The sequence below is a fragment of the Oryza sativa genome, chromosome 1 (assembly GCF_034140825.1).
Source record: "Oryza sativa Japonica Group chromosome 1, ASM3414082v1".
Taxonomy (NCBI): domain Eukaryota; kingdom Viridiplantae; phylum Streptophyta; class Magnoliopsida; order Poales; family Poaceae; genus Oryza; species Oryza sativa.
The window spans coordinates 1,464,789-1,475,128 of record NC_089035.1 but is presented as its reverse complement, the minus strand read 5'-3'; positions in this window follow the sequence as shown (position 1 = coordinate 1,475,128).

Here is a 10,340-nt window from a genome sequence, read left to right as displayed (position 1 = left end):
GCGCCCGTTCCGTCGTGGCGCCTAGCGGGAAAATTATCTCCGAAAAAACCTAATTGCGAAATTTGTTTCTTTGATTGTTGTCTAGTGTCCGTGCCTTCTCAAGATCTCAATCCCCGATCTATCCTCGAGTTCAATTCCGAATCCAATTCCTTCCAAATCAAATTCCTCCGCAAAAGTCTATTTTGCCTCCCCCGAGGTCGATGGGCCGAATCTCGCTCGGCCCATCCCTCTCTTCCCCGGCCCATCTCTCCCTCTCTCCCGGGCGCGCTCTCTCTCCCTTTCTCTCTCTCTCTCCCTTCTCCCCCCCGGCGCGCTCCTTCCCTCCCCCCCCCCCCGCTCAGCCTCGCCCGCGCGCTGCTCGCGCGTGCGAGAGCCGCCCCGAGCGCCTCTCTCCCCGCTTCCCCTCCGTTCCGCCCGTGCGCCGCGCGCGCGTGCGCGGGAGTCGCTCGCGCCGAGCGCCCCTCCCCTCGCGCGAGCTCCCCGCTCGCAAAGCCGCTTCCCGCGCGCCGTGTTCACGTGCGCGCGCCCGCGCGGACGCCGCCCGTTGTTTCCCGCGCGCGCGCCGAGTGGCCGACCGCCCAGTCGCCGCCGTCGTCAGCGCCTGCCGCGCCTGTCGCCCGTGTCGTCGCGCCGCTCCAAACCATCTCACCGTCATCGCCGTCGTCATCCCCGGCCCGCCACTCCGCGCGCAAGCCGCCAAGAGGCGGAGGCCGAGCTCTCCCTTCCCTCTGCCGCGTCGCCCCAGCCTCCCCTTTCCCCTCCTCTCCCATTCGCCTCCGCGCCATTGCCGCCGCTCCCGTGCTCTGCCTCGCCTCCGCCGTCCATCGCCAAGCGCCGGGAGAGCCGGTGCGTTCATGGACGCGGAAGGGGACTCCGGGCGCGCCCTCTTCACCCTCTTCCTCGGCCCGAGGCCGGAGAGATCACTCCCGCGCCGTCGGCCTCTCGTCACTGCGCCCCGTCCCGCACGGTAGTGCCTCCCTCCGTTCTCCCTCCTCGCTCCATCTCCTCCCCCTAGCTTTCGGTAGTAGCTTGAGTAGACTCCCCGTAGTTAGCCGGCGCCGCCCCGACCGTTGCCGTCGCTCGCCGTGTGCTTGCCGCCGTCGCCGCCCGAGCTCCGTAGCACCCGCTCGTCGCCGGCCTCGCTCGGCGTAGTTCCGCCCAATCCGACGCTAGCGTCGAGTTCCCGTGGCCGCGTAGATGCTCTCACCGCCGGGAATCGACCCCTCGTAGCTTCGTCGCCGTTTTCCCCTTCTCCCGCCGCCGGTTGCCGCCGCCGCAATCCGCCGCCGTCGAGCAACCCCCGGCAAATCCGAGCCGTTGGCTCGTCTCCCCTCGTCCCGTGCAACCGCCCGGTGTGCTCGCTTTTGCCCGAATCACCGTGAGTCGCTCCGCCGCTCGCCGCTGTCATCCGCCGTCCGTTCCGGCCGGCGTCGTCGTCTACCTCCCGCCAGCCCGCGTGGCTGCCACGTAGGCGCCACGTCGGTGCCACCTCGGCCGCGACCGGATCAGCCGACCCGGCCAGCCGCTCCCTCCGTCTTTCCCCCGTGCGCATGGTCCGCGGTGAGCCGTGAGGCTGCGCGTGGGCCCGCCGCATCCGTTCCTCCGCGAACCGCGCGCGTGCACCGCGTCCCAGCCCCGCCCGCGCGCGTACGCCGCAAACTCCCTCCGCACGGTGAGCCGAGCCGCTGACAAGCGGGTCCCACCCGGGACCGCACGAGGTGAGCCCGGTCCACCGGACTCTCTCTCCTCCCTCCCGCGCGCGCGCGCTTGGGCCGTCTTGGGCCGGCCGGCCCGTTGAGATCGGCCGGTCCGCTCCATTTCCCTTGGGCCGCGCCCTAGCCGCCCGAGAGAAGTCTACTTCTCCTCCCTCTTCCTTTTCTTTTCCAAAAAGGATTTAATTAAATCCTTTTCCTTTAGATCAAAAATTCAATAATCCTAGAAATTCAATATCTTCCCAACCGTAAATCCGTTTGACTCCGTTCAACTTCCAAAATTTCCCAAATCTCGAGATCTGTCTAGTGGCACGATTAGAGGTCATTAATAGGGCTTTATTTTCGCCGTTTGTTGAGTTGTCCCGTTTCGCGTGTAGTTTCGGAGCCCGAAGACCCGCAGTGCGAGGATTTCGAGGATCAAGCTCCAGATCTGGAGCAAGGCAAGCCACCTTTGAACATCTTGAGCCTATATTTGAAATTTAATTATATTGCTTGCAAAATATTATGCATTGATAGGATCACACTAAATCTGTTGTCCCGTCTGCAAGGCAGATTGGCGGACTTACCTAACTTGTTGCATTTGATCCTTCCGTTGTTAATTGTTACACTACGTCCCCTCGTAACCGACCAGTTGCGCCTCGATATTCGTGCACTCTGTGCGAATATCGACGGTCGCCTTCAAACTTAAAAATCTGAGTAACAACTTGGGTAAAACTGGAGTTTTACAAAAGACTTGGAAAACCCGACACCTGGGTCGGTGCTTGCGAACTAAATGAATTTCCAAAACCGCGGACCGGGGAACGCACCGAGTGTACGGTTTCCCGCTCTCGCACTTAAGGACCGATTCCTTGGAATTTCATCCAAACATAAGACAAGTACGACCACATGGGTGGAATGGGACACCCCTGGCTGAGTAACTAGCTTATCAGGGGAGCCTTGATGCCGAGAGACATGTGGATTCGCCGGGGTGGTGTCGGGGAGGACCCCTGGGCTTCCTGGCACAGTATGGTCTGGGACCTAACCTGTTGTTGGTCTGGGACCCCTCTCGTCGGCATATGGTAAACCTGTATCGGCTTTCGAAATGCCTTGTCATGAAAGCTTGGAGGTCTCCCGACGTGGCTGATCCCCACGGGCTGGGTGATCCGGGTTAGTAATGTCGTGTGGGTAAAGTGTACCCCCTCTGCAGAGGTTAACAAACTGTTCGAACAGCCGTGCCCACGGTCATGGGCGGATGTGAGGTGATTCCTAGCGTAGTTTTGTTTGACTACTGCTTGTGAAATTGCTGTTGTGAAACTGGGTTCGATGTTTGGAAAATCAGCAGCTGACGGGATCAGCTAGGCCCGGGTGGCCGTTTGAAAAGTTGTTGGCCCGGGTGGCCGTTTGAAAAGCTGTTGGCCGGGTGCCAGCCCTGTTTCAAGATCTAAAGACTGATACATTGCACATACCCCGACCGGACGAGACGCACTGTCTCATCCGTGTCGTTTGAGAAGCACTCACTTAGTTGCTTTTAGAAAAGAGTTCAAATAAAATCAATTGCAAAAACAACAGCCTTTCCTTGAAGCCTGCATTAAACACTTATTTTCCCTGGCTTGCTGAGTACTCCCGTACTCACCCTTGCTCTATATAAATAACCCCCCCCCCAGTTGCTAAAGAAGATGAAGCGGATCCTGCTGATGAGGAGTTCTTCCAGGAGCAAGCCGGCTACGATGAGTTTTAGGGTTTCGGCCTAGTTCCCAAGTCGCACCTCTGATTGTATGGTCCAAGTCCTGGCTTCCGCTTTCCTTTTGTAATGCAGTTGGGAGCTCGGGATCTGTCCGCAGCCCAACATGACTGTACTTCTACTCTATAATAAAGAGACCTTCGTTGCTGTGATATTCTGTCTCCCTGTGATACCAGCACTGTTTCCTGGGACTGGTATCGATTAACAGGTTAAATTGGAGCGTCACGGGCTAGTTTCGGTCGAGACTAGTTCGGGGCGTGACATGTTGGGCTGCGGACAGATCCCGAGCTCACAACTGCATTACAAAAGGGAAACGGAAGCCGAGACTTGGACCAAACAACACAGGCGCGACTTGGGAACTAGGCCGAAACCCTAAAACTCATCGTAACCGGCTTGCTCCTGGAAGAACTCCTCAACAGCAGGATCCGCTTCATCTTCATCAGCAACTGGGGGGGAAATATTTATATAGAGCAAGGGTGAGTACGGGAGTACTCAGCAAGCCAGGGGAAATAAGTGTTTAATGCAGGCTTCAAGGAAAGGCTGTTGTTTTCGTAATTGATTTTATTTGAACTCTTTTCTAAAAACATCTAGGTGAGTGCTTCTCAAACGACACGGTTGAGACAGTGCGTCCCGTCCGGTCGGAGTATGTGCAATGTATCAATCTTTAGATCTTAAAACAAGGTTGGCACCCGGCCAATAGCTTTTCAAACGGCCACCCGGGCCAACAACTTTTCAAACGGCCACCCGGGCCTAGCTGATCCCATCAGCTGCAGATTTTTCAAACGCCGAACCCCTTTTCACAACAGTAATTTCACAAGCAGTTGTCAAACAAAACTACGCTAGGAATCACCTCACATCCGCCCATGACCGTGGGCACGGCTGTTCGAACAGTTTGTTAACCTCTGCAGAGGGGGCACACTTTACCCACACGACATTACTAACCCGGATCACCCAGCCCGTGGGGATCAACCACGTCGGGAGACCTCCAAGTTTTCATGACAAGGTATTTCCAAAGCCGACACAGGCTTACCATATGCCGACGAGAGGGGTCCCAGACCAACAACAGGTTAGGTCCCAGACCATACTGTGCCAGGAAGCCCAGGGGGGTCCTCTCCGACACCACCCCGGCGAATCCACATGTCTCTCGGCATCATGGCTCCCCTGATAAGCTAGTTACTCAGCCAGGGGTGTCCCATTCCACCCATGTGGTCGTACTTGTCTTATGTTCGGATGAAATTCCAAGGAATCGGTCCTTAAGTGCGGGAGCGGGAAAACCGTACACCCGGTACGTTCCCCGGTCCGCGGTTTTAGAAATTCATTTAGTTCGCAAGCACCGACCCAGGTGTCGGGTTTTCCAAGTCTTTTGTAAAACCCAAGTTTTACCCAAGTTGTTTTTCAGATTTTAAGTTTGAAAGCGACCGTCGATACTCGCACAGAGTGCACGAATATCGAGGCGCAACTGGGTGGTTACAAGGGGACATGGTATAACAATTAACAAAGGAAGGATCAAATGCAACAAATTAGGCAGGTCCGCCAATCTGCCTTGCAGACGGGACAACAGATTAAGTGCGATCCTATCAATGCATAATATTTTGCAAGCAATATAATTAAATTTCAAATATAGGCTCAAGATGTTCAAAGGTGGCTTGCCTTGCTCGAGATCTGGAGCTTGATCCTCGAAATCCTCGCACTGCGGGTCTTCGGGCTCCGAAACTACACGCGAAACGGGACAACACAACAAACGGCGAAAATAAAGCCTTATTAATGACCTCTAAGTGTGCCATTAGGAAGATCTCGAGATTTGGGGAATTTTGGAAGTTGAACGGAGTCAAACGGATTTACGGTGGGGAAGATATTGAATTTCTAAGATTATTGCATTTTTGGTCTAAAGGAAAAGGATTTAATTAAATCCTTTTTGGAAAAGATAAAGAAAAGAAAAGAAAAGAGGGAGGGATTATAGACTTTTCTCGGGCGGCTAGGGCGCGGCCCGAGAGAAAGAGCGGCTCTGCCGAGCTTAACGGGCCGGCCGGCCCAAGAAGGCGGCCCAGAGCGGCCCAAGACGCGCGCGCGCGGAGGAAGGAGAGAGAGTCCGGTGGACCGGGCTCACTACGCCCGGTCCCGGGTGGGACCCGCTTGTCAGCGGCTCGGCTCACCGTGCGGAGGGAGCACGCGGCGCGGCGCTAGGGTGGAGGATGGACGTGGTGCACGCACGCAGTTCGCGGTGGACGCAGGTGCGGCGGGCCCACGCGCAGCCTCACGGCTCGCGGTGGAACGCGCGCACGGGGAGGGACTGACCGGGGTCGGCCCGTCCCGACCTCGGCTGAGCTGGCGCCGACGTGGCGCCTACGTGGCTGCCACGTGGGCTGGCGGGAGGGAGACGACGACCCGGCCGCGAATGGACAGCGGACGGCGACGGCGAGCGGCGGAGCGAACCACGGCGATATGGGCAAAAGCGAGCACACCGGGCGGTTGTTCGTGATGAGGGGAGACGAGCCAACGGCTCGGATTCGCCGGAGGGAGCTTGACGGCGGCGAATCGCGGCGGCAACAACCGGCGGGGAGGGAAGAGGGAAATGGCGACGAGGCCACGAGGGGTCGATTCCCGGCGGTGAGAGCATCTACGCGGTTTCGGGAACTCGATGCTAGCGTCGGATTGGACGGAGCTACGCCGAGCGAGGCTGGAGACGTGCGGGTGCTACGGAGCTCGAGCGGCGACGGCGGCGAGCACACGGCGAGCGACGGCAACGGTTGGGGCGGCGCCGGCTAGCTACGGGGAGTCTACTCGTGCTACCACCGAAAACTAAGGGGGGGAGATGGAGCGAGGAGGAAGAACGGAGGGAGACACTACCGTGCGGGACGGGGCGCTGTGACGAGAGGCCGACGGCGCGGGAGTAATCTCTCCGGCCTCGGGCCGGGGAAGAGGAAGAAGAGGGCGCGGCCGAAGTCCCCTTCCGCGTCCTCGAACGCACCGGTTCTCCCGGCGCTCGGCGAAGGACGGCGGAGGCGAGACAGAGCACGGGGGCGGCGGCAATGGCACGGAGGCGAATGGAAGAGGAAGGGAAAGGGGAGGCTAGGGTTTAAATGGGCGGCAATGTCGGTTTGGGAACCGACTTGCGCGGTCAAGGGCGCGAGCTGGCGCTCGGCGGTCGCGGCCAAAGCGGCGACAGGGAGGATGACGCCGGCGAGGAGGAAAAAGGGGAAAAGGAGGGGGAGAAAGGGGGCTTGCCCCTTTGCCGATTCAGGAAAAAGGAGGAGGTGAACGGGGGCGACGCGGCAGAGGAAGGAGGGATGCTGCCTCCGTCCCTTGGCGGCTTGCGCGCGGAGTGGCGGGGCCGGGCGATGACGACGGCGATGACGGCGGGGCGGTTCGGAGCGGAGCGGCGACACTGGCGACAGGCGCGTGCAGAGGCTGACGGCGGCGGCGACCGGGCGGTCGGCCACCACGGCACGCGCGCGCGGCTTGCAACGGGAGGCGCGGCGGATGGAGTGGCGCGGCTCGGGCACGCGCGCTGGCTCGTGGGGCCAAGCGGCTGCGTGACTGCAGGCGGCAGGGCAGCGGGACCGGGCGGCGCAGACGCGACGCGACACGGGCGGCAACCACGCGGGCGCGCGCGCGAACGAGCGCGGGGAGCGGCAGCGAGGGAGCGGAGAGGGAAGACTCGGCTCGGCGCGGGCGGCTCATGCGCACGCGCGCGGGCAGAGCGGAGAGGCGCAGGGCGCGGCTCCCGCGCTTCCGCGCGGCGCGCGAGGGAGGGGCACTCGGCGCGGCGACGCGCGCTCGCGCGCGCGGCGCGGGGCGGAGCGGAGGGAGAGAAGGAGAGAGGAAAGGGCCGGGGGAGAGGGGAAGATGGGCCGGGAGGAAATCGGCCCATCGACCCCAGGGGAGGCAAAATAGACTTTTGCGGAGGAATTTGATTTGGAAGGATTTGGATTCGGAATTGAACTCGACGATAGATCGGGGATTGAGATCTTGAGATGGCACGGACACTAGACAATAAGCAAAGAAACAGATTTCGCAATTAGGGTTTTTAGGAGATAATTTTCCCGCTAGGCGCCATGACGGAACGGGCGCTACAATACTGGTCGAGCATTGCGACGTTTACTCTCCGAGGGTCGATGAATCCAGTATCGAAAACCCTCCGCCGTCGGGCCCTTTGAATCTCCATTCTACAACGATAAAAGGGAGTATTTTATTTTATATAGTTTACTTATATACAAGGACCTAATTAATTAAAGGAGACGTAGTAATTAAGAAATATAACTGAACGATATACTTACAAAATCCAGCAACTCATAATAGAGACATCGAGGGCGTCCAGCTGGTATACTTCGTAGATTCCCTTGAAATTGATCCAGAGAATATCATCTCCTTGCAAGAAGTCCAGGTCCCTGATCCTCGCTCCGATCATCTCTCTACCGGTGGCGCTCATCTCCATGTACAGCTGATGGAACTTGTACATTTGTGTGGGTAGGGACTGCACCAGCTCGGGCTTGACAAGCGGTTTACCGAGTTCGTACATGTATTTCAATTCCGCCTTTTCTATTGGTTCAACTCCTAGCAATTGATCCGTAGTTAGACCAGTGTCAATAATAAATTCTTCTATCGTCATGTCTTCCCCGGTCACCAACGGCTCGATCTCCTGGTTTGGTTGCTCTCCAAGCTGAGGGACTAGTTTGGACTTTCCAGAATATGCATTCTTCAGCGTTCGCTCATAGTCCGATAGCTTGATGGCCTCCTTGACAGGTGCAGACATACCCCTGAAGAAGTTCCTTCTTCTTTTCTGGACTTCGAGGCTTGAATTGTCTCTTGACTTCTGATGCAATGTAAGCGTCAAGCTCCTCTTGCGTGCAATCGTACCCCGGGTCCTTGTTCTTGGTGGCATCAACTTTCGCCTTCTTCGTTGCCCTTGTGTGGGCAGGCGGTGGAGCTGGGGGGCCCTTGACTTTGAAGGTGCCGGAAGAGGAGCTTGCGGAGGAGTAGGTGTAGGAGCCCGAGGAGGAGTCGGTGCAGGATCCTGAGGAGGAGTCGGTGCTGGAGCCTGAGGTGGAGACGGTGCTGGCGGAGCATGAGGAAGAGACGGTGCAGAATCCTGAGGAGGAGATGGATGAGCCGGAGGAGATAGTGCACGAGACGCCGCTTGTCACCCAGGGAGGATGATGTACCGCCTACGCCATAGAATAATGGCATGGCTTGTGTCTCGTAGATGCGTCTCACCGTCTCCTCCAGGGTAATCTAGCTCGAGGTCCTCGTACGCGCCTTCGACCAACTCAACTTCGACCTTCGAGTATCCTGCTGGAATCGGCCTGCAGTGGTAAGTACCTAAAGGGTCCGTTGGGATGGCCATGCCCGACGCCACCTTCATGTTGTGAGAGATTATTTATTAGTAATCAACATATATAAGCAGCAACTAGCGGAATGGTTAAATCTAAAATATATAAACTACGAGCTTACCTTTATTGATAAGTTCTTGTAAGGAATATGCAGCTCACATGGTGTCCGCTGAGTGATGTCATCAACGGGACAGGTCGATTCGTCCTGTGTTTGCATGGTGTCCATGCTCTGTGATCCTACCTGCCCCGTTGAGGCGCAGCTGCTACGGTTTCCTGATGGGCTCACCATTGCAGGAGGAATGGTCGGCTGGGGATCATGGGACCGATGTGCGGCCATGCGTTCATCAACCTTCCTTGCCACCTCCTCTTGCATTCTGAGTTCGTAGCTCGATACCCGGAACTCTAGATCTGCAATCTTCGCCTCGGTATCTCTCTTGCTCCTCATCCGACTCCTGTACGTGTGGATGTCCTCCTTGAAACCAATCTTCCAAGGAATCACCCCTTTCCCTCGTGTTCGTCCTGGATGCTCTGGAGTCTGCAGGGCGACTGTCAGCTCGTCCCTATCTCTGTCCGGTCGGAACGTGCCCTGAGAGGAGGCTTCCACTGCATCTGTTAGTCGTCGCGCAGCCTCTCGTATCTGATCGCCGAAGACCAGTGAGCCATCAGCTGGGTTGAGCGTTCCACCGTGAGCATAGTACCAGAACTTCGATCGTTCCGGCCAATTGGCGGTTGCCGGTTCGATACCCCTCTCAATCAAGCTAGCCTCCATCTCCTCCCACTTCGGCATCGCGACGCTATAGCCTCCTGACCCCAAGTGGTGATGGTACTTCTTCTTGGCGGCATTTTCTTTGTTTCTTTCCATCATCGCCTGCCCTTGTTCACCTGTCTTATATGCGACGAACTCGTCCCAGTGATCCCTTAGCTTTGGGAATGTGTCGAAGTTCGGTGTCTGCCCCTTCAGGATATACTTCTGGTACATATCTCCCTTGAAGCTCTAAAACTGTTCTGCCATTTTCTTCAGAGTCCACCTTTTCACTTTGTCCTCTGTACCCGCAGGAAGGGTGAATGTCTCGAGCATTGTGGTCCACAGCATCTCTTTCTCCGAATCTGGGACAAAGCTCTCATGATCTCCACGTGCCCTTGTTCTTCGCCAGTACACCATACTGACAGGCACGTTATCCCGCACAACCCAACCGCTGTGACGTACATAGTTCTTGGCGGCTTCGGCCGGGGCACTAGGACGTCCATCTTCTTCCACTTCCGTTATGATGTGCCGACCCTCAAGCTTCTTCGCTGCACCTCGTTGCCCGCGTGCCCTCTTCTGTCCAACGGAGGGTTGACTACCACTAACCTCCTCCTCCTGGTTCCCCTCCACATCCCTTTCCACGTGCCCCTGCTAGTTCCCCTCCGCATCCCTCTCCACGTTCCCTTCCTCGTTCAAGTACTGGTTTGGATCCTCGTTCCCCTCTTCTTCATTCCAGTACTGGCTGCTTCCCTCCGCGATTGTATGGTACAATATCTGTTCCTCATCGCGATCAGCCATCTGTTGATACAAGAAACATCTGCTAAGTCACGAGA